The sequence below is a fragment of the Larimichthys crocea genome, chromosome VIII (assembly GCF_000972845.2).
Source record: "Larimichthys crocea isolate SSNF chromosome VIII, L_crocea_2.0, whole genome shotgun sequence".
Taxonomy (NCBI): domain Eukaryota; kingdom Metazoa; phylum Chordata; class Actinopteri; family Sciaenidae; genus Larimichthys; species Larimichthys crocea.
Window position 1 is genome coordinate 4,299,381 of NC_040018.1, and position 27,367 is coordinate 4,326,747.

The 27,367-nt window shown below is 40.8% G+C and overlaps 1 protein-coding gene across 1 annotated transcript in view; it reads left to right on the forward strand.

Annotated features, from left to right (window-relative positions):
- LOC104920623 (gonadotropin subunit beta-1) overlaps nt 1–27,367 on the forward strand; it is a 117,214-nt gene that overhangs the window by 26,749 nt on the left and 63,098 nt on the right. The window contains exon 3 of the mRNA XM_027281719.1: nt 4,240–4,650. The gene's annotated coding sequence lies outside the window, so the exon portion shown is untranslated. The remainder of the gene's footprint in view (nt 1–4,239; nt 4,651–27,367) is intronic.

A 27,367-nucleotide genomic window follows, 5' to 3' on the forward strand; every position in this document is an offset into this window, starting at 1 on the left:
CTTTCTCTCCAATGGTGTCAAACGTTTGCTCCATGAAGGGAGTCGAAGAGGTCCGAGTGTGTTTTCTATGAGATTGCAGATGGTTGACCTTCTTCTATTTTTATTCTGACCAAGTGGGATTGTCGAGGCACCTCATGATTCGATTTAGATTCAGAGGGCTACGATGTGATGATAAAAGGATGAACATTTTTTATTTAAACATAGCATGAACATAACATAACAGCCACATTACACCACGGCATGCGCCATGTTCCATGTATGCCATGTTTCAAACTCCACCAGAAGCACTGCGGTCCATTTCAGAAGCAGGTCTCTGCTCTGCTCTGTTCTGCCCGAGAATATGTGGCTGCTCTGTTTTTTACGGACAGCCCACGTCAATCAAACACAGAGCAGCTCAAGCTGGCCGGATGTCAGACACACCGTGTACACACATGTACACACCCTGTACAAACTTAGCATATGTAGCATATTTACAAGATGTGACAGAGACATGCAAGTGGGGTTCCACTGTAAGACTTAGAGAGCGTTCTAATTATAGGAATCATTACGTTTTTGTTGCTTAGAGTCCTAGGTATATATACCTTTCTACAGTGTCAGCCATGTTGCACCTCCATGTATCTACAGTAGCCCAAACACTGGATACGGCTTTTCACATTTCTTGCAAGTTTCAGCAGCCGCCATACTTTCTTCTTCATGGTTACAATGGGAGCGTGAGTGAAGGGGATTGCAATCAGCAACTTAGACCGCTAGATGTCACTAAATTCTACACACTGGTCCTTTTAAGTTTAGTTACCCACCTCTACAAAGCAAAATCATCTTGCTCTCTAGTGGACAAACTGTGTAAGGGTGGCTTGTAAAAACCTTGAACCTCATTTGGAATTTCTTTTTACTTATTGTTTGACATATGCATGTATACCAATATATCTGCACTAATCTAATATTGGCCTGGCCAACTTATCATTCTCGCTCTAGTTGGGAGGGATGTTAACCCTTGATTTATCATTGGAGTTGTTTATTTTCTGACTTAAGTACAGTCCAAAGAAAAAGACCACTCCATGTGCTGATTACAAAGCTTTCTGTGTTCTTTCTTCATCTCTCTCCCAGAAACCTCTCAGCATTCATACATTTCACTGTTGGCCTTTCATCTACACTGCAGCACCTTCTGCATTAGTAATTCAGTACACAGTAGATCATTTATGAACATTAAAATTTCAGTACCTCCAACTTTTTTGGCCGAGGTGTTGTTGACAAATATTTTCATGCATGTACACGGGAGAAAATCCTGTATGAAGTGTTACAGCACACCGAGGAGAAAGTCAGGTGACAAAGTCTGCATAGGGAGGAGGTCGGAGTGGTTGGATTGGTCAATGAAACATCCGACTTTAATGGTTGAAATGTTGATTACATCAGCCGAAGTTGACCAACGATATTCAGTTTACCAACATAAAGAAAATATTCGCATTTGAGAAGCTGAGATAGGAAAATGTTGATATTTTCTTTTCTTAAAAACAGTTGATGATTGATTTAATAGTTGACAACTAATCGATTAATTGACTAATTGTTGCAGTTCTACTTTGAAGACTCATCTCTCTCATCATTCTCAACATCTTTATGGCGACAGTGTGGTAGCACTGACTTGAGAAAGAACCACCTTTTGTATTGACGATTCAACAGTTAAATGCCTATCCAAACCATGGGAGTACTGTCACCTACCCGTCTAAGCACAAAAATGAAAGGCACACCCAAAAATAACTCAATCTCAGTGGAGGGAATGCCACTCCTCACCTCCATCTGCTCTGTTAATTTTGTATATCAAGACACCTTGCCACAAATTATCGCTTACTTAACCTACTCAATCTCTTGAGTCTGATCTGTCTTCCATATATTTCTAGATGTGTGTCATAGCTACATGTCTCTGAGAGGCAGTATACCTTTTTTGAGACATTAAAAGTGCTTCTTTATTAGCCCTGTAGCTTAATTATTAAATTAATCCCTGAAAACTGTGTTATTTGACCAACCACTTGAACCGTGTAAACATCATCAGCTTATCCAGGTGATTACTCCTGGTGGTCGGTGCTGTGGTCTGCATATAAATCTACTTTGTGTCGAAAGGAACGCTCCTTTGAAATTCAAACCACCTTAAGTGTTTCAGGGAAAGGCCTGTTGACATTTTATATTTGCAAGAGCAATGTGATAACAGGAGAAGAGTTGGACCGGATGACAGTAAGTGCAAATGGGACATTAACCCAGCATCCACAGTGTAAAGCTGATACCGTAGTGTTCATTTAAATTCTCTGCGTCGACTACGTGCAGGGAGTAAACAGAGCAAAGGCCACCTCGTGTCGTTTGGAAACGGCATCTGTGGAAGCCAGAGGTCAAGAGTCTAACGTACCCAAACATGTGGTGAAAGATAGCTGGGGGACGGGATTTTAACATCACATATCATTAGACCTTAATTAGTAAAGTGGGCTTTAGAGACTGGGCCTCCCATCTGCCTCGGTTTGACATAGCTCGTCCTTCACATTTCATCGAGAAGATGAAAGTTTGAGCGGGTTGCTTCTCGCCGCATTACTGCAAGATATCAAGTTTATCTGGCACATCGGGGGTTTGTGAGTGTATTAATAACGCAATTTGTGTTAACGACACATCTGTCCCAGGTTGCTGTAGCTCCAGATGCACACGCTGTCTCTCATCATTTATACTCCTGATCAGTCCTGCTGACGTCAGAGTTTAGACGTCAAGAGGGAAAGACGTACTGTTCTCTTTAAAAAAGAGTTAATATGTGTTTATTTGAAATACATACCACAGTAGCTGCTTTTGACATCTTGTGCAAAAACAAAGGTATTCAACTAATATGGTCACTGATTTGCCTAATCTATGACTTGCTTGTAGAGCTGGGCCTTTTTTTAACTTTGTGGTTTTTCAACCATATCGCCCAGCCCTGGTTATGTTGATCAATTAACCATTTAATAAATAAAATATCCAAATATATGGAAAAATACCCTTCACGACTTTCCAGAGACAAAGGCTGTGTCTCTTTAGATTGCATTGTATTGTCTGAACAACGGTCCAAAACTCGAATGTATTCAGTTTACAATGATATAAAACCGAAGGTAGTTGACATGTGTTAGGAAACTGCAGATGTTTTGCATATTTGCTTAACTACTGTCACGATAACAGATGAAAGGAGATCTACCGCTGGCCTGGGGAGAGGTCACTAAGAAACCTACTACCCTTACATATTTTCAAAGACACGCCTTACCAGAAACAATTCTTCTTCAGAGTCGGCCTAAAGGCATAAAACCAGTTGTTTCCACCCAGTCTGAACAAAGAAAGTGAGACATTGCCCCCGGTCTCTATTGAGAAAAGCGTTTAGAGACTGACTTGACTTATCTTAATAACTGACTTTAATTTCCTTGTAATAGTGATTTCCTTTTGTAGTAATAATGTAGTAATTTCCTTTTAAAGACTAATAGATTAATCCGCTAATTGTTCAGCACTGTACTCAATGTATTCAAAGATTATAGCTGGTTAAAAAGTGACAGTCATACCACATATCTCCCCAGGCTTCCTGTCTGCCTTTCAATTGGACATAATAACAATAAAAGATTAGAATTGGCCAAAAATGAAGTATCAAGAGTGTAGCAACGTGTGCCTCACAGAGGAACTCACTTCAGGCTTGCTGCTAACTCTGGACGGGCTTTCAACTTGTGAGAGCGGACAGGAGAGCAAAGTGCTTCTTGTGTACACAAGCTGCTGTAACAGGTGAATTTTCCCCAGTGTGGGATCAAGAAAGTCTTAATCTTATCTTACTCTTATAAACTATACTGTCCTGCTGTATGAAGTAATAAAGTAGAGTCAGTCAATCAATCAATCATACTTTATTTGTGTAGCACTTATTCATTGAAACAGAATGTAACACAAAGTGCTTCACTCAATAAAACAACCACAGCCGCCCAAAGCCTGTGAACAAAAACATGACCAGGAAACACTATCTTATCATTTTGCAACGAGGGAACCCCGGAGGCAGCATTAGAAAGAGATAGAAAGGATATACCCAGTAATAAAACAGAAAAACAAAAACTAACGGGTGTGGCTACAAACAGCAGTTCAACAGTATAGTTGTTACACGCTGTCCTGAGCAACAAGCGGACCCTGAAGGTCTAACATCAGCCTGTGAAAGACGGTGTTTCATATACGGAATATTAAATAATTCTCCTGCTAAAATCTTCTCCGCAGCTTGAAGAACGAGTCTTTTCTCGCTCCGCTTTGCTCCTGCTCTGTTGCATTATCAGAAGATATCGCAGTGGAGAAACTGCTCTCTCCACCTAGTGCTCGTCGGGGCCCGCAACCATCACAGTGTCTGCTCATGTTGAACAAAATGGACAGAGGAGTATCTAAAGGCTTATCACTGGCATTGTATTACCCAGAATTCCTTTTGCCTGTGTTATTCTCATCTCTCTCTCTCTGTCTCTCTGTCTCTTTCTCCCGCACGCTCCTGATCCACATTTGGCATGGCTGGATGGTCATTTTGCCAGGGGAGAATTGGAAGAGATTGTGTGCGGCCCCCTTCAGTATGTTCTCCCCTTCAAGTCTCTGGATGTTTCCGTGCAGCAGAGAAGCGGCTAAAGCAACAGTCTAGAGAGAGAGGTAATTGCTTCCCGGTGATGAGATGAATTGACAGTCGCTTTGCAGCCGTGCTGTTTATTTCCCACGTCTGCCCCTCTCCACCGAAGCCCAAGTCAGGAGTGTGTGTGTGTGTCTGTGTGTGAGATTGAAATGCATCACCTGTTTGTCGAATTAATACAATATACGGGTCTGTGACTGCGGGTGTATTCAGATTGATACAGAATTGTCCTTCCAAACTGAAGGAGAGTGGTTTCTCCTCGGCTCTCCTCACTCTTTGATGGGTATCTCACCATCGTGCCTCAGTGCGTCTGAGTGTTTCTTGCCTTCGAACGCAGTCAAGAGAAAAGAACACATCCTGCACAACTGACAGGGTTTATTCTTTATGGTGTTAGAGCTATTTGTAAAACAACTATTCTGTGAATATTAACACTTAATTTTCTTATTTTTTTTAATCTCCACCAGTAGCTTTTACTCGAAGGTAACACAAAAAAACAGATAGCTTTTCTGGGGTTTATGGATATTTTGTGGAGGCTGTAGGTTAGGCAGTAGGGAGGTTAACTCCTGACAAGCACTTCTACAACATTACCTTCACAGCGTGGCATTCATCAGCTTAGTGACTCCCCATGCCTGCTCCTTGTCAAGCGCCGCTGTCACCGCCGCTGCATACTTGCGGCTTTACCGCAAAGATTCATTCACCAGAGGGCGAAGCTGAAACGAAATGAACGTCTTTTTCTGCCTCATCAGTAAGATTCAAACTGAGTGTGAGTTACGTAAGCGCGGCTAAATTTATCAATGCTCATTTTATGCAAAGCCTGAGCTCCCAGGCGCAGACTGTGTGATGTTCAAAATGAGAAGGTGGTGGTGGTGGTGGTGGTGGTGGGGGGGAGTTGGGGATGAGGCGTTTGTTTCCCTGCAAGCCATTTGATTTCTATTTCTGTGCCTGGAAAAAACAAGATTTTAAAAAGGTCATGCTAATTTTAGCCGTGTTTTCTTGAAGGAAAAGGAAGACGTGTGGCTTTTCTGCTCAAACGCGCACAGACAATAAAAGCAGACTTCTGTTCACAGCTGTGGTTGCGAAGGGGATTACAGTCGAGAGTGAATGGCAGGCGCATGCAACGTCTGCATATGCTGCTTTCTTCAGTCACTCACTCTCCTCTTCTGTGCGTGTGAAAGAGTGCGTTTCATTCTGGTGTGTATCTTGAAGGAAAAAGGTGTGATTTCTGCGCGAGGATCTCTGTCTCTCTCTTTGTTGCATTCACAGTGAAGTCTGAAAGCTGGCAGATCCAGAACTGGAGTGTCCTAGATCTCACACAGGATCTTTGTAGATGGCTTTCCTGCTTTTTGATGCGCTGTCTCTTTCTCCTCTGTGAAACACTCACACACACACACACAAACGCACACATTTGTCTTCCTACGTTTCTGACGACCTCCATTTACAGCATTCACCGTAACTTAAACCCCTGTCTATTCCTAATTCCACATTTTTAATCCCCATCCTAACCTACACTTAATCCTAATGCTGTCAGTTGGCAGGTTATTTTCCATTTACAGTCCTAAACTTAAAAAGAATTTATATTTGTCACTCGTTTGAGGTTGTGGGGAGTGTATCCTGGCTCACACTGGGCAAGAGGTCGGGTAAACCATGGATGGCCTGATATAACAAATATGGAGCGACAGTGTGCAACACGTTTTCCCTACTAATCAGTAACCTGAGATTGCTAGACCAATTTTTATGTGACAGAAATAAATTACTGCGTTCTACATCAGCGGCAGCTATCTTGGATGTGGATGTAAAACAAAAAAATGCCTTAATGGCGCTCCTCTGTACAGTCATTGTATCAAACCTGCCCCGTTGTGACCAAGCAGCAACCTCAGTGGCTGTGAAGTGAAGCCAATGCGGACGTGCCAAAAACTGCAGTTCCTTCGAATGACCACTTGAGGCTGGCTGCAGAAGCCTCAGGTCCACTGACGACCAACGTGTTTGCCCTTTTTTTTAGAAGAGGCAGGACTGCCAACATGGCATTCTTCAGCTGTCCATTCTTTATGTTGTCAGTGGTTGTGACCTGGCCCAGGCTGGTTTGAAATCTGAACAGAAGGGGTACCAGACACATCAGCCAGAACAAATAAAACATGAACTCACAGATTTGTCTGGTTCCAAGGCTGGATGGCAAGTCGATTACAGAGCTAAAACACTGAACCACTGAACAATTTAGAGTGTTTCAGTTTACCTAACCATCATGTCCATCATCAAAACCATCATGTCTTTGAGATGTTGGTGGAAGAAAGCCACACAAACGAGGAAACATTCTTCACATTAACTTCTCCGTTAACCCCAGCAGATCTGAACCCTTGACTCTGGTACTAACCACTGTTCTGCTGTATCACTCTGAATTTAATTTACTTCTATTAAAGAGTGAAAATACTAAAAAATATTTTTAATTCATCAGCGTTAAACGGATCATTTTAATTCTAATAATTCATCTTTGAAGTGCATTTTGTTCCAACAGGATGCCGGCAGCCAAAATCATTCTAAACATCATTAAATGACAGATGGGAAGTTTTATGTGGCATTATTGAAAAATTGAATGTTTGGCCGAGAGAGAGAGAATAAATCTTCTGTACATTTTTGAAAATGTACACGAAAGTCTCTTTATAAGTTGTTATTATTTATTCACTGAAGAGGAAAATGAAATAATATCATCAAGATTAGGAGTTTCTCCAACTGTCTGATGTATTCTGAATATTACACTCAAATAATTCTATTTTATTTTCTTACATATGTCCTTACATATCATCCTCACAGTTGCAGGAGCCTGCATTAAGTCAGAAAGAATAAGCAGGATAAGGGTCTCGATCCTGCTGAATTTAGTCCTGCAGGAATATTAAAATGCATCGAGCCCTGCAGAGATGGCGTGTTTTTATTCTGCACAATGGCCCAAATCTGGCAGCACGTCTCAAAATGCCTTTTCACTGCCACTGTTCAAACAACCAGAGGAAGTGTGTCTTTAATCAGAACGCATAATTTGTTGGTAACCATGACAAGTCAGTGGATATATTCTGGTGCCACCCAACAGTGTTCATCATTGTATTTCTGTGGTTTTATTTCTCACATCATCAGGTGATCTTTACACCCGATGAGTTATTAAAATCTGCCTCGTACATTGTTCTGTATCACGCTTACAGTAAACGTTACTGTGACTGACTTTTTTTTTTCTCGCCTTTATGCATGGCTGCGTTAAAATCCCACACATCATAAAGAAAAACAGCGCTCCCCACAACAATTCTGTGACTCACCTCCCATTAATGAAGCCTACATCCACCCTGATAGTACTACAGCCGAGTTTTACACATGAAACCCCCCCCCACCATCACCACCACCCTTCGTTCCTCTTCAGCTCGGCTGATCTGTGTGTTTCTCGTATGATTCAGAGCATCGCGGATCATTAAACATTTGCAACACAATCAGCGTTCCCACGTTCAAAATGGAGGAGGAGAAGATGTGCTGCGAGGAGCCGCTGGATCCTGATCACGCTTCTATGCTAGGGATATGTTTTTGCTACAGACCACACTGCCTGTTACCATGACAACAAACAGAATTTTCCCTTCACACACTTCACCCAAGTGCTTTTCAACACAGAAAAAACCATCCTCCCCTCCCCTCTCCTCTCCTACCCCTCCCGGAGTTACTACCCGCTTCTCTGCTCCCAGCATCCTTTGGAGTTTGGGGAATACACTTCAATTGATCTCCTGCAGATGAGTGGAGCGAGACTGGTCACATGACTAATTCAGATGTCAGTGAGACTGCCGCCTTGTTTATTCTCTCTTTTCAAGCGGTATAAATTTGAGAGAGAGCTACGACTCCGGCGGGGTGACCTGATCGCACACGTCTGCGACAGTATGAGCTGGTATTCACAGATGTGTCGGAGCGGCAAGGTGCTCAGCGGTGACCCAGCTGCGCGACCACTTCAGGCTATCATGCATCACCGTCGGAGGAAGCTGTGTTGGGAAACGCTCTGTCTGGCCTGCAGTGGAGGGATGGTCGAGGTGGAAAAGGACACTCTCTGTCACCTGTTTGGTCTTTTCCACTACATGAGCAGAGAAAACACTTTTTTTTAAATTTTATTTTTGGTCTTGGAACAAAAATAGACTCACCTCCACCTTACCTTGGAGACAGTAGTGATGATTGGCAACGAGGATACACTTACACGTCGTGGGAGGGCCTCCCTCACCCCCCCAAACTCCGAGATGCCAGACCTGCTAAGTACAGATGCCAAACCAGACGTGGGCCTGTTTTGGACACTTTGACCTTTGAACTCTTTCCATTCTCACACCTTGAAGTGTCAGAGATGGATGAAGATCTGTCAGAGGCTCTATTCTGGGTCGGTGAGCGCAGCTCTGAGCATCTGAGATTTGACATTTTGACAACGGATGGCACTTTATGTCTTTTGAAAACATCCAACCCCAGAAGGAGAAAAAAAACAAGTAGAAAGCATAAACATTCAAACACCATGAAAATATGGACGATACAGTTCTTTTTAAACAAAACAAAAAAAAAATATGTGCCTGTTGTTTTCGAGCAGTCTTATCAGAGTAATAACACCTTATCCTGACAACCCAAACTGTGATTTCTTCTTCTCACTTTGTGTGCAGAAAGATTTGAAACCTAACAAGCTGCTTAAGCTTCTCAACTTCAAAGCAGCTGTTGGGCTGTGAGATAAATCCAATAGAAATCGCTGATGGTTTGATGTAACTCAGTTCATTTGGGATTGCACTGCTGTCTCTCGTCTCTTTCCTCCTGCTCTCACTTTATGAGAATTGATCTTACAACGCAGTTCGTCGGGATGTTTGCATTCGGTGAACTTTGCTATATTAATATTAGTCTAAATGTCTATCCATTCATCTCTGTCCTGCACCTTCGTCCAGCTGTCCCAATCTCTACTCTATGTAAATTTATCATCGCAGACATAGATAAATATGACAGAATGCTGTAAATCTATCCCTTGCAACACATCTATCCAATGTCATTGACTGTCAAATTTAATAAATTGAGAGTGAAAGGAGGTTGCTGGGGGAGTAAGTCCAAGGTCAGCGCCACTGGATCTAAGTGCAGAAGCTGGTAAATGTTCCCCTGGGGAGGTCACTGGCCTGAGTCATGCTGTATTTGTCTGGCAGAAGGCCTACTGACATTTTCTGGATGTAAAAGAGCAGTTTGTCCATTGCAGCAAGCACAATTGTTGCTGACAACTTTTCCATCCGCAGCCCTGCGGCAGTGCCGTTGTTTTGTAAAGGAGTGGGGCAGGTACCTTTTGGGATTTGGTCGATTGGGTTTCAAGGGGCCAGCAGCAGCATGCACCGTGGCGGCATTGGGTTTCCATGCAGAGGGGAAACGGTGAACGCCAAATTCACTGGCATGAATGTATGAGTGCAGCCTCCAGCCATGTGCCGAGATATTGTTTCCTGTCAGGTGTTGCCTTACACCTCTGAGTGATGGAGTCTCTTCGTGGAAGACATTAAGCTGAAACTGACAGAAGCTATGATCAGTTTGAAGCTGAGGAGTGCTGCGGCAGCACTCTGACTTGTTTTCTTCTCTCTGTATATAATGCTTCTAATTAAATTAAGAATATTACGCTTTGTGTTCGGCCCCAAAGACACTAAAACAATTTTAACCTTGGCTCATCTAAAATTAAGGTAATAATTCACACATAATTACATTCTTCACGCTGAACTTGAGCTTACAGTGTTGTATTTTAACATTACCATGCTTCACAAACTTCAGTCAGCTCCCTGACTGAGAATAACAGTGACAGCCTTTGGATTTGTAGCTAATATACTCTAAAATCCTAGACAGCAAGCTATATTATTGTGCACACAACACTACTTATGGTCTATTTCAGTGTTTCTTAAACTTTTTACACCGTGTACCATCTCAGAAAATATTCCGCCATCCAAGTACCACCAGTAAAACAGACGTTAAAATAACATACTGTAGGTCGGCCCTATTCAGCTATACAGACATTTCAGTCAGTGTGGACTGGACGAAACCAGTTCAAGAATCTGACTTACACGGGACTCACACAGGAGGCGTAACGGCAGCGTGACGGCTGCGCCACGTTTTAGCTGCGTCCTTTGCCCAGCGTCAACTCACACCGGACACGTCAGCCGCGTAACGGCAGCGGAGCGAGTCGGCCGTATTCACGCGAGAATCCTGGACGTACACGAGAATCCTGGACGTACACGAGAATCCTGGACGTACGCGAGACCCCGCGATAAACTGTGTATGAAGAAAACAACAACGACAAACAGCTGACTTTGCTTCTCCGACGTGGAGGAGATTACAAAAAGCATCTGTTGTGTCATAAATGATTGTGTGTTGTTCCACTTCAACAATTAGTCTCTCATCGTTCATATTGAGACCCTTTGATCGATCTTTGATCACCTGGTGCCACCGGTCATGACGTAACGTTGATGTGAAGTTGTGATAAGCGACATGAACTGTGTATTGTGTTTTACTTTGAAAGGGGGCGGAAGTTTATTACGTTGATTCTGTGTCGGATTTCCTGTCTGGTGCGATCTGCTCTGTTGAAATTTACGAGGTTTAACAGCGGCTCACATCAAAAATAGAAATGCTACAGAATGCTCGCGCCATGGGACGCGCCCTGTGTGAGTGCTCTCATTGACTAGACTGGCAGCTATCTGCTATGGTGACCGCGGCACAGCTGTAACGCGCCTTTACCTGGGTGTAAAAGAGGTAGTCCTGATCCACGCTTCTCCTCCTTATAGTTCCTGTTTGGAGTCTGTGTTTTTGAAGCGTTAATCTTACCTCCACTCGCTTCCTGCCATGCGTGCTACGTGCTACTTGCATGAATGTGACGTGACTATGGAACAGGGTACGAAAGAACACATGACAGGTTCTCATAGTCTAAGTGTTTTCATTTGAAATTTATTGTAGTTTTGATGTTATTAAATGTTTCTAAATTAATATATTTTATTAAAAATTTCACATAGCGTACCACGCAAGGGATCTCACGTGCCACCAGTACTTGTAGAATCTAAAACACATGTATAGCTTTTGTAGTGTAGGCTATTTGTTTATATGTTCCATCACTTCCAGCAATTGGCACAGGGTGCGGTTGTGCCCTCTCACCTTATTTCACCTGTTCACTTGGTGGCAGTGTTCAGACAAAGAGGGTGAGCAGGGCTCGGATATGTTCTGTCTGGTCGTCTCGTCTTGTCAAGTCACAGTAACCTCTAAAATACAGTGCATGGCTCTGAAACGGCTCCGCCATGGCGATGGAGCCAATACGTTTCAATTTTAGTCAATGTGTCAGCTCACACAGTCTCCAGTCCCGCTGCATCACGGCTCCGGAACGACTGGAGCCCTCCGCAACACATACGCAGAGCTTCTATTTTTCACGGACGCCGGAGCACGGCGCATAAATTCAGCACAGAGCAGACCATGCGGGGAAGGAAACAAAATACAAAATAAAGCCCTGGTTGATTTTCAAAATAAAATACTCTGTGTTCACCGCAGATCGAGTTTCATTACAAGAACACGTCATAATGGGCGAGGCTGACCTGAAGTCAACAGGTCAGAGGTTTTGAGGCGTCTTTTCACCCGTCGACCCACATGGATGAGGAGAAGTTGATTCTGGAGGTCCAAAATCAACCGAGCAATTGTGACACCTCACATCCTTTTTTATAAGGACACCAGAAAAAAAGATGCGGCGTGGAATGCCGTTGCAGGAGTCAAAGAAACTACAGCCGGCAATATCGCGCGATTATGCGTGAATTCGCGATCTCGTGCGTTCTTGCAACACTCGGTGGCCGTTGGAGTCGCACTAGTGCGCATCACAAATGGATTATGTGTGAGTTGGCGGACGGCGGAGTACGCTGTCGTTCCGGAGCAGAGCCGTTTCGCATGCAGTGTATTTTAGGTGTAAGAGCCTGCTTAGCCTCTTAGCGGCATTTTTTAATTGATAGTGGTCACAACAGTACTTATACTAAAGTTTGAGAGTGGTCTATTGTAAATATAGAATCCATAAGTAATGAAACAGTGGAAACAACATGTGAATGACAACAACTTTAACAATGTAAGAACACACATTGTCGGCCCATTGCACGTTAGAAACAGTACTTTGTTAGTAATGTTATTTTTCAGTATATGTGGAGTTGCACAAAAAACAAATAAGAAGTCCAAGAAGTTGCAGATATTTTGCAAAGATCTCAGACTGATTAATGTGTTTATTATTTGTTTCGTTTATGTAAGCACAAACACTAGCCAAAAAAAAAAAAAAGTTCATGACATGTTCTGCACCGCTGCTTTTTTAGGCTGGCTCACAATGACGAAGCAGGCGTCTGAATGAGTTTGTCTGGCTGTGTGGCAAACATTTAGTGCTTGTCTGTGTTGTTGTGGTTGTCTTTTTTATGTGTTTGTGTGTGTGTGTGTGTGTGTGTGTGATTGTGTAGGGTAGACCTTGTTTTGTGGAGACAGCTGTAAAGGGTGAGCTACTATATATATCTTCAACCTCACCATGACCCGATCCCAGAGTCATACATCGACCTTTCAGGGTCGCTGTCATGCACAACAACATCATGACAAACACATTTAGTGTCTTTAGGTCTGTGGAGCATTAAAAATATTAATAAAGTTTAGTTTTTGTTGCTTTACTGTGGATCTGTGAAGGTTTTGTTGAAGGTGAACCGGCTGCATCCTCGTAGGCAAATTGCAACACGGTCGCAGCGTGTCCATCAACCAGCTTGATGGATGAACTGGTGTTTGTCCAAGAGTCAAGTAATTGCACCACAACGGACCCATTTAAAATATTTAAACAGTGTCGAACATGAATGGCTCGGGCATCGAGTTTCAAAAGCAACCACCGTAAAAGGCCGCTGTGGATGAAAACGTTCTGTCACCGTGAGCTCAGGCCCTGCTGACAGAGCTGATTCTGTGTGATGTACATAAACATGTCCCAACAGTTCAGCCAACAGCAAACAAAACTGTTACAGTCAGGGAGGGAGACGTGCTGAGCTTTAGCAAGTTGGCTTCTCTTTGTGTCGACACCAAGCATTGGATTGGATTGCATAACATTGTCATCAACACTGAGAATAGAGTAGATCAGGGGTGTCGAACCCACATTACTCCATCAAAGATTAAACTTTTCGAGTAAATAACAGACAGACCTAATCAAACACAAGTTATTAAATTGACTTCATCGGTCCAACCAAGCCTGTTTTTTCATCGGTAGCCACACCGACATTTTATTTTGGCTTACAGACTTCAGCCCAATTGCATGGCAGCTACATCCAAGAGCTCCTCAGTGACAGAGATGTCATGTGTTTTCATCAACTAAGGCTAATGAAAAAGCCAGATCATTGGGTGAATCTTCAGCCAGCTGCGTTGTCAGATTTCCTGCTAGTTCCTGAACTTAGTCTGCACAATGGAGTTTCTTGACAAAGTGACATTTTTAAGAGTCGATATATGGTCACATCTGATCACACACCTTTCGCAGGCACCATTCAAAAATGCACCCTCTGGGAAAAAATACTTTCTTCAGCCACAATAAAGCTAGCTGTCACTGCTGCATCATTTCTGGCTGTAGCTTATATGAACATATCCTGCTACGATTGCAGTCTGCCTTTTAAACCATGGACAATTTGTTTTTCTCGGAGGCTAAATTTAGCACACAACGTACAACACATATCATTAAATTGCCTTCCTTCTGCATCACTTTCTCTCTTCTTGGACATTTTGGAAATTATTTCATAGACATTTCTCATCTCCACTTGTTGGAAAACCACCTCAGTGAACACTTATGTGGAAACGCTGCAATCTAGTAGGAGGATGCCATTACTGCGCGCGTCACAAAAAAGACAATCATATGCCTTTTTAAGCCCTCACAGGCCACATAAGATTCAGCCTGTGGGCCTTGAGTTTGACACCCCGAGTACAATGATTGGTTTGTGTTTGATTGAAAAGATGTATCAGTTTCTTTAAATTATAATGTTGTGGTCTTCCTGTGGTGCTGAAGTAGTGCTTGAGCAAAAGGATGGTAAAATATTTGTCTGAAGCCACCACATGACGGCAGAAAAGAATAACCCGCTTCACTTTGTCGTTCCAGGTTATAATCACACCATCATCACAACTGTGACTTTGTGAAATCAGAATAGAGAAAGTTCAAATAGATTTCCATTTCCCCCTTTTTGTGACGGCCCAATGTGACTACTAATGAAGCTGCTGACACCACTCAGGCCTGGAGGTTAAACAGTATTTTATTGGAAACTCCTGTGAGTGAACTAATTCGTCGCCTAATTTATGTGTTGAGCTCTGTAGCGACAGCACCATTACTGCAGTGAACACATTTAAACTGACAAGTGAAAGCAGCAGGGATGCAGCCTAAACGTGCAAGATTTGAATCATCAGTCGAGCACAGAGAGCAATGCACGATAACAGCATGGGTGGGCTATAAACTTTTAACCCACTGAATCTTGTCTAAGAATTACCTAAGTGGACCGGTTGCACAGCAGACGTTTTGACATGTCAAAGCAAGAAAAAGACAGGTGGGGGACAGCGGCTCAGTTTCATTGAGTGTCCCAGTAACAGTGACAGTGAATCAGCACTCACAATAGCAGGACCTCCTCTAAGTGGAACGCAGCTATCATTAATAAAGCTGTGAGTTTCCAGCAATGACATGTCAAAATATCTGCAGTGCAACCAGCCCATTACCCGACTACAAAGCTAACTGTGATGCAAACAGAGGGTAGGATGATGCAGAACAGTGCAACACATTTGTTTGATTCTCTCAGCTCTGTTTGGACCATCCATGATGTCACAAATATGTTTCTGAAGAGCCGAGAAGGTCAGAGTGAGGTGGCTCTGGACGGCTCATCCAAAATTGGGCAATAAGGTGGAGCATCAGTGGAGCTGAGGCGAGCTGAATAAAGTCTGGGTGCTCAAACGAGCCATCTGTCAATCAAAGTAGCCACTCTGTTAAATTTTGCAAAGGTTTAAGTCTTAATATAATTTGAACGGGTGAGTTCTATATAAATTCAGACTCAGTACAGTTGTCATGAACGGGGAAATTAGCTACAGAGACCAAAACTGTTTTTTGTACCAGGCTGTAAACATGTTTATTTCTGCTGTGAAGTTGGACATTTGAACATGGGGACTTATGGAGACTCAAATAGCGATTTGAGGAACTGCATGCCACTTCTGCATTGGCTTCATTTCGCAGTGTAACTGACTCTCCAGCTAATAGTGTGGTGAGAGATGAGGAGAGAGGCTCTGCGGCGCTCTGAATTATGACCAGGAAGCTCACTTTTTATTTATCATGCAGGTAAAACATGAGAAGCGTTATTGAAGCTGAGTGTGGTGCAGATGCTGGGCAGGTGCACTGAACTGTACTGTAACCGAGCAGAGGATTGAATAATATATTTCTCAAGGTTACAAGTCAAGTCGGGTGTTGCTGTAAGAAAAACTCCAGATTACAGTGAGTGACTGTAAGGCTGTGCTGCATAGTGTGAGAGAACATAAATCTATCAAGTGTGTTACAAACCATAAAGTGTGTTTTAAAATGTAATGGAGTATATCACAGATGACTTTACTATTCAAACTCAATGTTTGGTCTTACTTTGTATTCATTATAGTACCTTGGGAACAATAGATGTAGTCTGCAAACTCAGTCAGAGGAATGAAAACCCTCAAAAAGATCTCCTGAACCAAAATGGCGGCATCAGGCTTTGAAACAGAGACTCACAGTGCTGAGACTTTGTGTGAAGGCCTTGAACTTTGGGCCTAAGAGGTACAGCAGGATTATAAGAAGTCCTGAATCAGGCTCCATGGTGCTGATAACGGTATAGAGGCGAATGGAAATGACCCTTTGAGAGATTGTAATATGGCGATTAGAAAATCCAAATATGCAGGAACCAAAAAAGTAAAAGTAAAAGTAAAAAGTGCTGACACCATTATTTCTAGGAGTGGGCGTAGGGTCTTCAGTTCAGCTCTGAGGCCAACTCGGGTTAAACTCTATTGCCTAAATTCTGTTCCTGATTTCTTTTTTCTCAACACGTTCAATCTTTTTTGGACCTTTTGGACATTTGGTAGGTTTTTTTTTTGTTGTTGTTGTAGTTATGTGTTGGAAAAGAAGCCTGGATTTCGGATTCTGGCCTTGACAAGGACTTCTAATCTCCAACGGTGTGTTGACATTCATGTAGGTTCACGGTTTTTCTCGCCACTGTCGCCAAAGTGTTTGCTCATGGTGGAATGGTCTCTGTAAATAGTATTATAAAGAGAACGGTCTAGACCTGCTCTGTATGGAAAGTGTCATGAGATAACTTTTGTTATGATATAGTGCTATATAAATAAAATTCAATTGAATTTAATGTACATATGTAAACATCAGTAAAAATGAGTGTTTCTGAAAATAAAACATATTCATAGATGAACCACAAGTACATGACAAATAAGCAAACATTACAGTGTTAGTGTGCGTATATGTATGTGCGATGGGGTTGTAGTAATGGCCTTCAACCTGGACTTGTTGATATATATGTATAACAGCAAAAGCAGTTCACCTTTGACAAAAAAAGCTCATCATAAAACACTTTTGTTTTCTGAATTTTTATTGAATATATTATATTTTTCTTTAATCAACATTGCACATATTCCATTTTCAATCACATCTCATATTGCTGTCTACAAAATGTTATGAATGTAGAAAATCCAGAAGTTTGAAGGTTTTTACCAAAAAATAAAACAAAGAAGGAAACGAAAAGGGACAATTAAGGTCAGAAGTGACAAGCTCCAAAGGTACAGAGAGAGAGAGAGAGAGAGAGAGAGAGACAGAGAGAGAGAGAGAAGGAGAGGAGCACCCTCAAGAAAAGAATACAAACATACCTTGGGTTAGGATGCATTTTTCTCAAAACAAAGCATCATGCAGAATAAAAGCAAGGCTGGCCAAAACTCACATGGATATTTCTCAACACCTGAACTGTAGAAATATTTTACATGTTTGTTAATAGTTACCGTCAGTTTTCTTTTGCTCGATTGATAATGAGTCCCCTCCTTTTGTTATGAGTGACAAGGCAGATGAACAGTTTTGAATATTAAGCATACACCTAGCAGTAACATTAAAAACAAATGCACCACCATCGTCCCTAAAGGCATTTACTGACATCTACACTGCATCGGTACAGCACAGCAGCAGTGCAGCAGCATCTCTGCTGGCTGCATGTTGATAGTTTACCTCTCTGCAGGTGAGATGATTGTGAGAATCATGATGACTAATGTCGATCTACTGGACTGTAACCACCATAAAAATGTGACTGTGGCCTTGGCTGACCAAACTGCACCAGCTTGCATAGACACCAGATTTTTTTTATGGGTTTGAATCCCATCCTTGTACTGTCAAACTCACATGTGAACATATTTTTCATCTGTATATTCTTCATATATTGTTTGTGTAATTAATTCTTTTTAATTTAACAAACAGTACCCCTCCTTCATCAAGCTCTTAGAACTACAAACAATGATCCAAAGACACATGATTGATTTCTGCGCCTAAATTATATCATAGATTGTTCAATCAGAGACATCATGTGTACAAAAGGACCATCAAGATGATATATTTTTGTTAACTAGGTAGCTTATCTGTATATTAATCAGTTGTTACTGTAATAATTCTACTTGATGTTTATTATTGAGACCAATATATTGAGGTTTGTTGTGTTTTCCGTCTTTTGTTTATGTTTAATTTCTTTTTATTCCCCATAAATGCTGCGTTAACAACTTGAAGATGTTTCCTTTATTCACTTTGTTTACATGTTTTGTTTTGTTCTTGTTGTTTTTTGCCAGTAACTATAATTTTTATTATTGACTAATCTGCAGATTATTGTGTCTATTAATAGTTTTGTCAATAAAATGAAAACTATACATACTATAATTTCTCACACATTAATGAGATGTATTCAGATTGACTCACTCGTACATGAGCCAATTGAATCAAATGTTCACATTTGGGAAGCTGGAAGCGGAGAAGGTTTGGCATTTTTGCTTGATAATAATCAAAATAGTCGCCAATTTATCTTCTGAATCCTCAAGCAAAGAGACATATCTTTGATTTCGCCGACTGTATGTCCAAAAAGCTTGATGAACAAGGGCTGATGTTAGTATTAAGACACCCGGAGAGGACAGCAGCAGTCCTAAACTTACTCTCCAGATATGAGAACAGGTGCTCTAACAACAAGGTGTGTGTGTGTGTGTGTGTGTGTGTGTGTGTGTGTGTGTGTGTGTGTGTGTATGTGTGTGTGGGTTAGTAATTGTTTTTGTATTCAAACCACACCCTACCTAATTTCCTCCATTTAGCATACTCGGTCTCATCACTGCTCTGGTACACTATGAGCCAGGAAATGAAAGGTGTTCCAAAAATAACAAAGATAAATTTGTGTGATATTTAAGCTAATGAAAGGCTGTTATCAGTTAATCAACGTCATAATCTCCGCAAGAATGAGTCTAATTATTACTCAAATGACAACTTTATATAGTGACCATTAAGTATTTCTCAGATCAAGCGTGGCAACTCTGTTATTAACTCTGTAATTTGAACGATATGCTTGAAATCAGCTAAGCCTTTTTATTTATTCGAGACGATTTCCTAAGTACAGATGTGACCGGGAAAACACTGTAATCATTGTTTTTGCAGCAAAGAGCGCTAATACTGTTCTGCAGGAGGCAGATGGTGCAAAACAACCTGAAATCCAGTCAGTCACGTAACGGCATGAGTGCTAAACAAATACAAACTGTTAAACAGTTCTCACAGTGCTCCTCATAAGCCACCTTGTTTATAAGGAGATTAAGACACAAATCGAGTTCCCGGTGTTGACTCGAGCGCTGTGGATGTTACAGTAAACACTCTAGTTTTTATCCTCAGACTAATGCATTACTTTTATTTGTGTATGTGTCCGTAATATCAAAGTGAGCTGGAGTACAGAGACGTCTGCAGTGCGCCCTGGGTGCAGTGTGAAGATATTGGGCTTAGTCACTTTGCCTTTTTTTTTTTTTTTTTTTTTAAATATATCCCTCAGCTCTTGGAGACAAAACAACCCCCCCCCCAAAAAAAAAACATTTAAAAGTCAGACTTTTTAAACCAAATTTAGTTCATAGTCTCACATCCATCCTGATCATTGTGGGCAAAAGCAGTCAGTGTTGCCAGATTGAGCTGTTTTCCATTCAGTTTGGAGGCTTTTTATTTGATTGTTTGGATAAAAATGGTTTTGGGCAGCTTGGGCAGCTATTTTTCATTTTTCATTTTTCTCCTCTGAATAGTTTGAGTTGACATGGCGCTGAGTTCAGTAGGCTGATAACTGATCAATAAAAATAAAATAAGAGTTCAGGTTATTACAGCTGGGCTTTTTTTACCTGTCAATTATAGCTCACCTGTTGTTACAAGTGAATACTTTAACGCTTAATTGCCATCAAGATTTTATTGGGGTTCTGTTGGCTGTACTGCCTCTTCCAGCTAATCTAAAAATCAGTGGACCTGAGGTGAGCTGAACGACGGCTGAGTGACCAAACATGTCAATCAAGGCGGCCATGCTATTAATTCTGCATAACTTTAAGCCTTAATATAATCTGAACAGGTGAGTTATATATAAATTCAGTACTCAGTACAGTTGTCATGAATGGGGCAATTAGCTATAGAGACCAAAACTGTTTTTTGTACCAGACTGTAAACATGTTTATTTCTGCTGTGAAGTTGGACATTTGAACATGGAGGCTTATGGACACTGACTCACTTCTGTAGCCAGCCCCAAGTGGACGTTTGAGGAACTGCAGTTTTTGGTGCTTCTTCATAGGCTTCACTTGAGGTTGCCACTTGAGTTCAACAACTGCCCAGATAAAACAGGATAAAATCTATTTATGTGTAAATGAAAAATTGGTCTTCAGGATCTAATCGGGCTGCTTTGTGTCGGCCAAATCTGGCAACGCTGAAACCATTTTACATTTTAGTGCATCCTGAAATCTTAACACTGTGCTGTTGTTTTCCATCGGTTTAAATTTGTGGTCAATTGTTAGTTTTTTTTAGAAGAAATCCTTTGTTATTGATTCGTGCAGGCATTCATCTTAAAGTTAATCTTGCCCAGTTCTGTGGAAAGCACAGAGGATTTGAAAGGAGTCTCAGAGATATTTAGGCCTCAGAAATATGTGAGCTTGAACAGAAAAGCAGTTTCTCACACCGAGATAGCCCTTCTTAATGTGAAATCAATCCCCAACAAGACTCTTCTTTCTAATGACTTGCTGGGTTGTTTATTGTTTAGTATGATAAGTGAAAATAAGTGAAACTGTGTTTGATGTATCTCCTCCTCTTCCTCTTCTGACCAGTAGCTCGTGTTCAGAATCATTATAAATGTAGCTGCACTGAGGAGGTGATCGTAATTAAAATTTTCTCATCTCACCTTATTCTGTGTGCTATTTAACGTCCCCACACAGACTAACTGTTAACTTCCCCCTAACAGCTTATCACAAAAGGTCATTTTCACATCCACAGGAATATATATCTGTAGCAAGTGTAAGAACAATCTGAGTATTCCCTTTTTTTTACTCCTGATATGACCTGGATGACTTGATAAATATCCACGTGGATAACTGAGGGTTATGACCTTTTTTTATTCCGTGCACGAGTCCTGTTCAGCTCTCAAACGAGGATAAATAATTTTTCTATCTGTATCTGCTTCAAAATCAACCTTTATTATCTCCTTATAGTGTGCTGCCCTTCTCTGGGCTACTACTGATCCTCTCCCGGATGACAACAGATTTAAGTGAGGGGCGCTGCATCAGTGCGACTTGACATAATTGGAGCCTCTAACCGAATAAATTGTTTTAATTCATAGATCGAGGAAATGGGTTGGAGACGGTCCTGTTAAACAGATTTCTTTGTCTCCTTTGGTGCTCGTTTGTTCCGCTTGATTGGATGTGGTGGCCTCGAGGATCAATTCTCAGGCTGATCCTGCCTCTTGTTTTCTCCTTTAACCTGTGGGCATATGACTCTTTGGCTTAGCGTCTTATGTGCTGCTTCGTGATAATACCGAACTGTTTCTGAGCATATCACTAGATATATTAATTTGTCTCTCACAAATGTATCTGTACTGCTGCAGCGCAGTCACTTCTGGCCACTGCTGGCTGTGTTGGTATGATAGTTCCACATCAGGCCAGAACCGAGGCCTCGGGTTTGGAACAGCTTGTGCTTTGAGGCTCGTAATCTGACAAGATTAGTGTAATAAAATCACTCCTGAAAATATATTTCTGCAGACAGGTTCTGTTTTCATTTAATTTACCTCTGAAAGGAATAGTTTCCGATGTCTTTGTGGAAGTGTGCTCTCTCTCTCTCTCTTATGAAGAAGATCTGTACCGTTCTCATGTCTGTACAGTAAATATGTACCTTTAGCCAGCAGCTGTTATCTTATCTTAGCATAAAAGCTCTTTATATCACAAGTTGTGGTTTTACCAGGGATTATGTGCCGACCTGTTTTTTGGTTGGCTGCCTCAATTTCTTAAAAATTTGGAAATTGGGTGTTCAAACACAGCATATGTAACGGCACCTAACCCTAACCTGTCAATCAAAGCGTCCACACTGTTAATTCTGCATAACATTAAAATAATATAAACAGGTGAGTTGTATATAAATTCACCCTCAGTACAGTTGTCATGAATGGGGAAATTAGCTATAGAGACCAAAATGTAAACATGTTTATTTCTGCTGTGAAGTTGGACATTTCTACATGGGGACTTATAGAGACTGACTTGTTCTGCAGCCAGCCTCAAGTGGACGTTTGAGGAAGTGCAGTTTTTGGCTTCACTTCACAGTGACAGAGGTTGCCACTTGTCCACTACTTGATCCAAACACTGAAGGTCCTCAGTGTCTTTATGCTAAGATAACTGGTTGCTGGCTGCTAGCTTTATATTATTAGAGTCATGATCTCGTCGATCTTCTCCTCTAACTCTTAGCATCGTATTTAATTACTTTACTTAAATCATCATATTATCACGTTTTCTGCTGCAGTTTGCTGATTCATTCTCAAATATTTCGATTTTAAAATGTCCTTGTGGGAGCAGCACTACATGTACATAAATAGTTTGTTTTCATAGCACTGATACTTCATCTTTACATGAACTTGTGACAGCTAGTTGACAGCTAGTTTAATCCACTGTCATTCATTTCTTTCATGTTCAGTCAGTTTTGTTTCTCTTTTTTTTCTTACTCAACTTTTTTAAAGAAGCAACAAATTTACAGATTTTACAGTCCCTAAAATTTCCTGTAGTGTTCTGGTATTCCCGGTAAAACTTTTGGTATGGTAAGCAATTCACAACTATTGACATCTATTTTAAAACTATTGTGACTATTGGAATATCTGGAACATCCAGTACACAGCTTTTCTGAGGGCTCCTAGGGATATGCATATTGAGGTAATTACAGACATGAATGTTCAGAAAAAGGGCAAAAATTTTGGATTTTCTGGGGAAAGACACTAAGATCAAGAGCACTAAAGTCAAGCTGTGCCATTATAGTTGACACAGTATTTCTAAAGCATGTTTTTAAAGGAAAATATAGGAAAATAAAACACTTTCTTCATTAAAATATGTGATATAACTTACTACTATGTCCAAAAATGAAAATATAACCAACATGTCTGTAGATGTTTCTAATCATTAAATTGATTGCAGGTCTAAGAGAGGTAACAAAATCCAACGCTTCTTTGACAAAACTGTACTAACAACATCACCAACCTCAAGTTTTTTGTATGCCAAATCAATAAGTGGGTGGATTTTTAACAGGCAGTATGTAAAAGGAAAACAAAAATAAAAGACATGATAATGAAGGATGTTGGAGCAGCATTCGCAACAATATGAGGAACATGATTGTTTCAGCGAGGACAAACCAAACAGATGATTATGGTTGATGGTCATAACAGTCAACGAAAGTAAAAAGTCTCAATTTACTCTATCTGCAACACATCTTAGGACACACAAGTATAAATGTCTGCTATTTACATTTTTTTCCCTATTCAGTGTGCATCTATATCACAACATTTTCCAGAAGTCCACAACATACAATAAATTCAGGGTTTCACCTTTGGTTATGTAATTATCAAGGCTAGGTTTAAAAAAATATATAACACACGTCCATGTTACTTTTGCATACAGTTAAATTCAAAGTGAAAACATATCAACAAAGCAGCTGGTCAGCTCTAAATTTGCATCTGAGAAAAAAACCTAAGGTATTTCATCGTTACGCTGATGATTCTTGGGGCGGTTGAAAGCCCCGGCGAGTTTCATCGGCTGTTTTTCTGTGATAGAAAGTGAGTGTGGCAGATATTCATGACGGTGTTTATGTGCCTGACATCTTTGCTTTAGTGTAAGTGGATCTTAATGTAAGAGGATATTCATCTGATGTATTTCAGTGTGTTGCATTGAGCCAGTCAATATATGTCTCGTATTTCTCTCCCCCCCCGACCCCTCTATACACTTTCTGAATGAGGATTTTCATGTGTTATGACACGATGTGAATTAAGAGTTTGTTGCCAGCGTTTGAGTGAGCAACTCAGGCCAGCCTTGTTTGGTTGACAATATGAAACAAGATAAAAATAGATTAAGTTGTACTGCTGACTGCACATAAGCAGAGAGCAAACTCACCATTTAGTAACCAATGACACCTACAAAGCCGACCCAACTAAAACATTATGTCGACGTTACAACCAAACATTATCTCTATCATATTAAAATATTCACATCTGTTCCTTACAAGACACTTTTTTCACATGTAAAGAAAACATCTTTGAACTTTTTATAAGTCTCTTAGTTTCATCCCTTCATACGTCTGTATATGTGGTAGTAATTAAGGCAATCATTTTGGGCCACGACTTACTCATTTGCCAACTCCAGCCTCAACCCACGAAGGGGTTTGTTCACTGATGTCGCACGGTAGCTCCCGTCCCCCACTCGTCCAAATGCCGAGTCCCGTTCAGTTTGTTGTTGCTTTTCAGTCTCCGCTCGTGCTCAAGATGACCAGTCACAATATTTTGCTTGTTCTCTGCCATTTTTCAGAGATGTGGGGGGGTACTCCCTCTCCTTGTATCTGGCAGCGCTGCAACAGAGAAAGACAGAGAGAGAGAGAAACAGGAAACGGATGTGAATCTATCATCATTTCTGAGAAAATGGCATCCTGAACGCCAAATGCTTATACTGCACATATTTTTCTTTCCCACCCAGAGGTTGGGCAAGATGCATCCCACTAAAGATAATCATCAGGGTCATTAGGCAGTAATTCCTTCTGAAGCGCTCGGGAAGGGGAAAGGTTTAAAGTTTGTTGGGCACATTAACAGTAGAATACTACTTACATGCCAGCTTAGTTAACGTACATAAATACATTTATCAATGTTTACCTCTTAACACAGCAAAAGTTTCCCTTTTAAAGGTCTAGTGTGTAAGATTTAAGGGAATTAGGGGATAGTACAACTGGACTTGTTTGTAGATCTGGTTGTAGATCTGTGGGTCGTCTTCTACCCTCTACTGCCATGTTGTTGGACAAACCAAACACTGGCACTTCTTCCTGAGTTTCGTCTCTATGAAGGAAAGGGTGATGTGAGGTTGTTGCAATCAGCAACTCCACTGCTAGATGTCAATAAATCCGACACACCGGACCTTTAAGTAGCTCAAAGGTTTTTAAAATCATCTCATTTCACTTTGTCTGACAGATTCATATTGATTTGCTCTTAGCTTCTTCAAGGTCTTTATTACAGATATATAATGTTTGCATCGAGTGAAATATTCACGCTGAAGGCTATGTGTTTTTATGGCTGCACTGTTCCATCAAAAGTAAATGTCCAAATGTCAAAGCATTCGTATAGCAGCAATTTTTGATGAACTCTATCTTGTTCCTGTGGAGGTTTGAGTGCAGTTGTTGTAAATCATTTTGGACAAAGTGAGCGTGTTGTGAATTTAATATAAAAAGAAAAAGTCTTTCTGGGATGCCCAATGATAATAACATGTTTGTTTTTAGGTGAACTAGTAACTAGTGTAACTAGTCTACTGACTTTACCTTAATACAACTTTATTTATCTCTGTAATGACTCATCAGGTTAAAACTATTGGTAATAGATACCCACACAAAGTTGTGAAACCAAACAACAACATAGAAAATGACCACTGATGAACTGAGAAGATGGATGGCAGAAGGGATAAAGATGGTTATAGTGGCGTGAAAGACAACATACACTTTCCTCCAACTAACAATGACAGCTTCAGTTTCAGAAAGTGCCCAAAACATCTGTTTAGCCCTCTGTAGTAATTACAACGGGAGTAAAGGAGGAAATGATAATGGACGAGTCAATAATACATCAGACTCTAAGCGACTATCAGATTTTTCTTTCAAGCATGACCATGATTGCTTCTTAACTGTGTGTTTATTGTTGTAACCATGACAACAAAGGTCCCCAAACATGGTATTTAGCCACAGTGTTACCATAGTGTTAACACATAAAGAATGGACAGCGTATGGACGCCCGTAGGTTTCTGAAGAGCCGTTTTGAAGCTCAGTTTTACATTTTAACATCGGGACTCACAGAGATGGATTCATTCTGGAGACAGCCTCTGCTTGGTTAACACATCATAAAACAGTTTTGGAAGACACAAGCGATGTCAACCTGTTGACTGGGGTATTGGACGATTCGTTGTGCCGATCTAGTTACAAATAACTACTATACTAATACAAATTAGCTGCATATGTCTCCAAGTGGACCAAATCATCTGTCCTCTGTGTATTGGTAAATCCTTAAAAATTATGGCAATCCATAACAAACACAAATGAACCAAGAAAAACAGTGGCCACAAGCTGGTTCACACACAACACAAAAAGGTTAACAGCTGCTTAGTGACCTTTAACCTAATATTACTCTCCTCTGTAGCTGTGTATGTAATGTTGATTTAGCTCAAATGTAAATTCCTTCTTCATGAGGTGTTTATGTTATTCTGGCTACCCCTTGTAGGGCGAAACATTTCACAGAATAACTGTTCTGTGTCATAGCTATTTGTGCTTATTAAGATGCAGACTATTAGAGACAAGCGTCCTCTTTTAACAGAGCAGCTGTTGTATAATTCTCCACCTCAATAATTTCAGGATTTCCACATAGTCTCCCTGGAGTTGCAGACATTCTGTATGCAATCATAGCTGCAGCAGGCACAAGGCAATTACAGCAAACATACTGAGTGTTTTTATCTAATTCCCTTATTAAGACTTTCAAGCTAAACCTGTGGTTGTTTACATTCCAGGTTTTGTTTGTTTGCAGAGTATTTAAACACACACAGGTACCGTGTACCTGTAATGATAAGAGGACATATAGTACCAGTCAAAAGTTTGGACACACCTTCTCATTCACTGTTTTTTCTTTATTTAATTACTTTCCACATTGTTGATTAATACTGAAGACATCAAAACTATAAAAAAAAACCCACTCCACTAAGTGAAGAGAAATGACAGTCCATCATTACATGAAGGTCAATCAGTCCAGAAAATTACAATAACTTTGAATGTGTCGCAAAACCATCAAGCGCCATAAATGAAGACCAAGAGTTCATTACAGTTAGCAGCCGCAGAAATCACAAATTAACGGCACCTCAGATTAAAGACCACATAAATCCTTAATAGAATTCAAGTAGCACATCTCTACATCAACTGTTTGGTGGAGACTG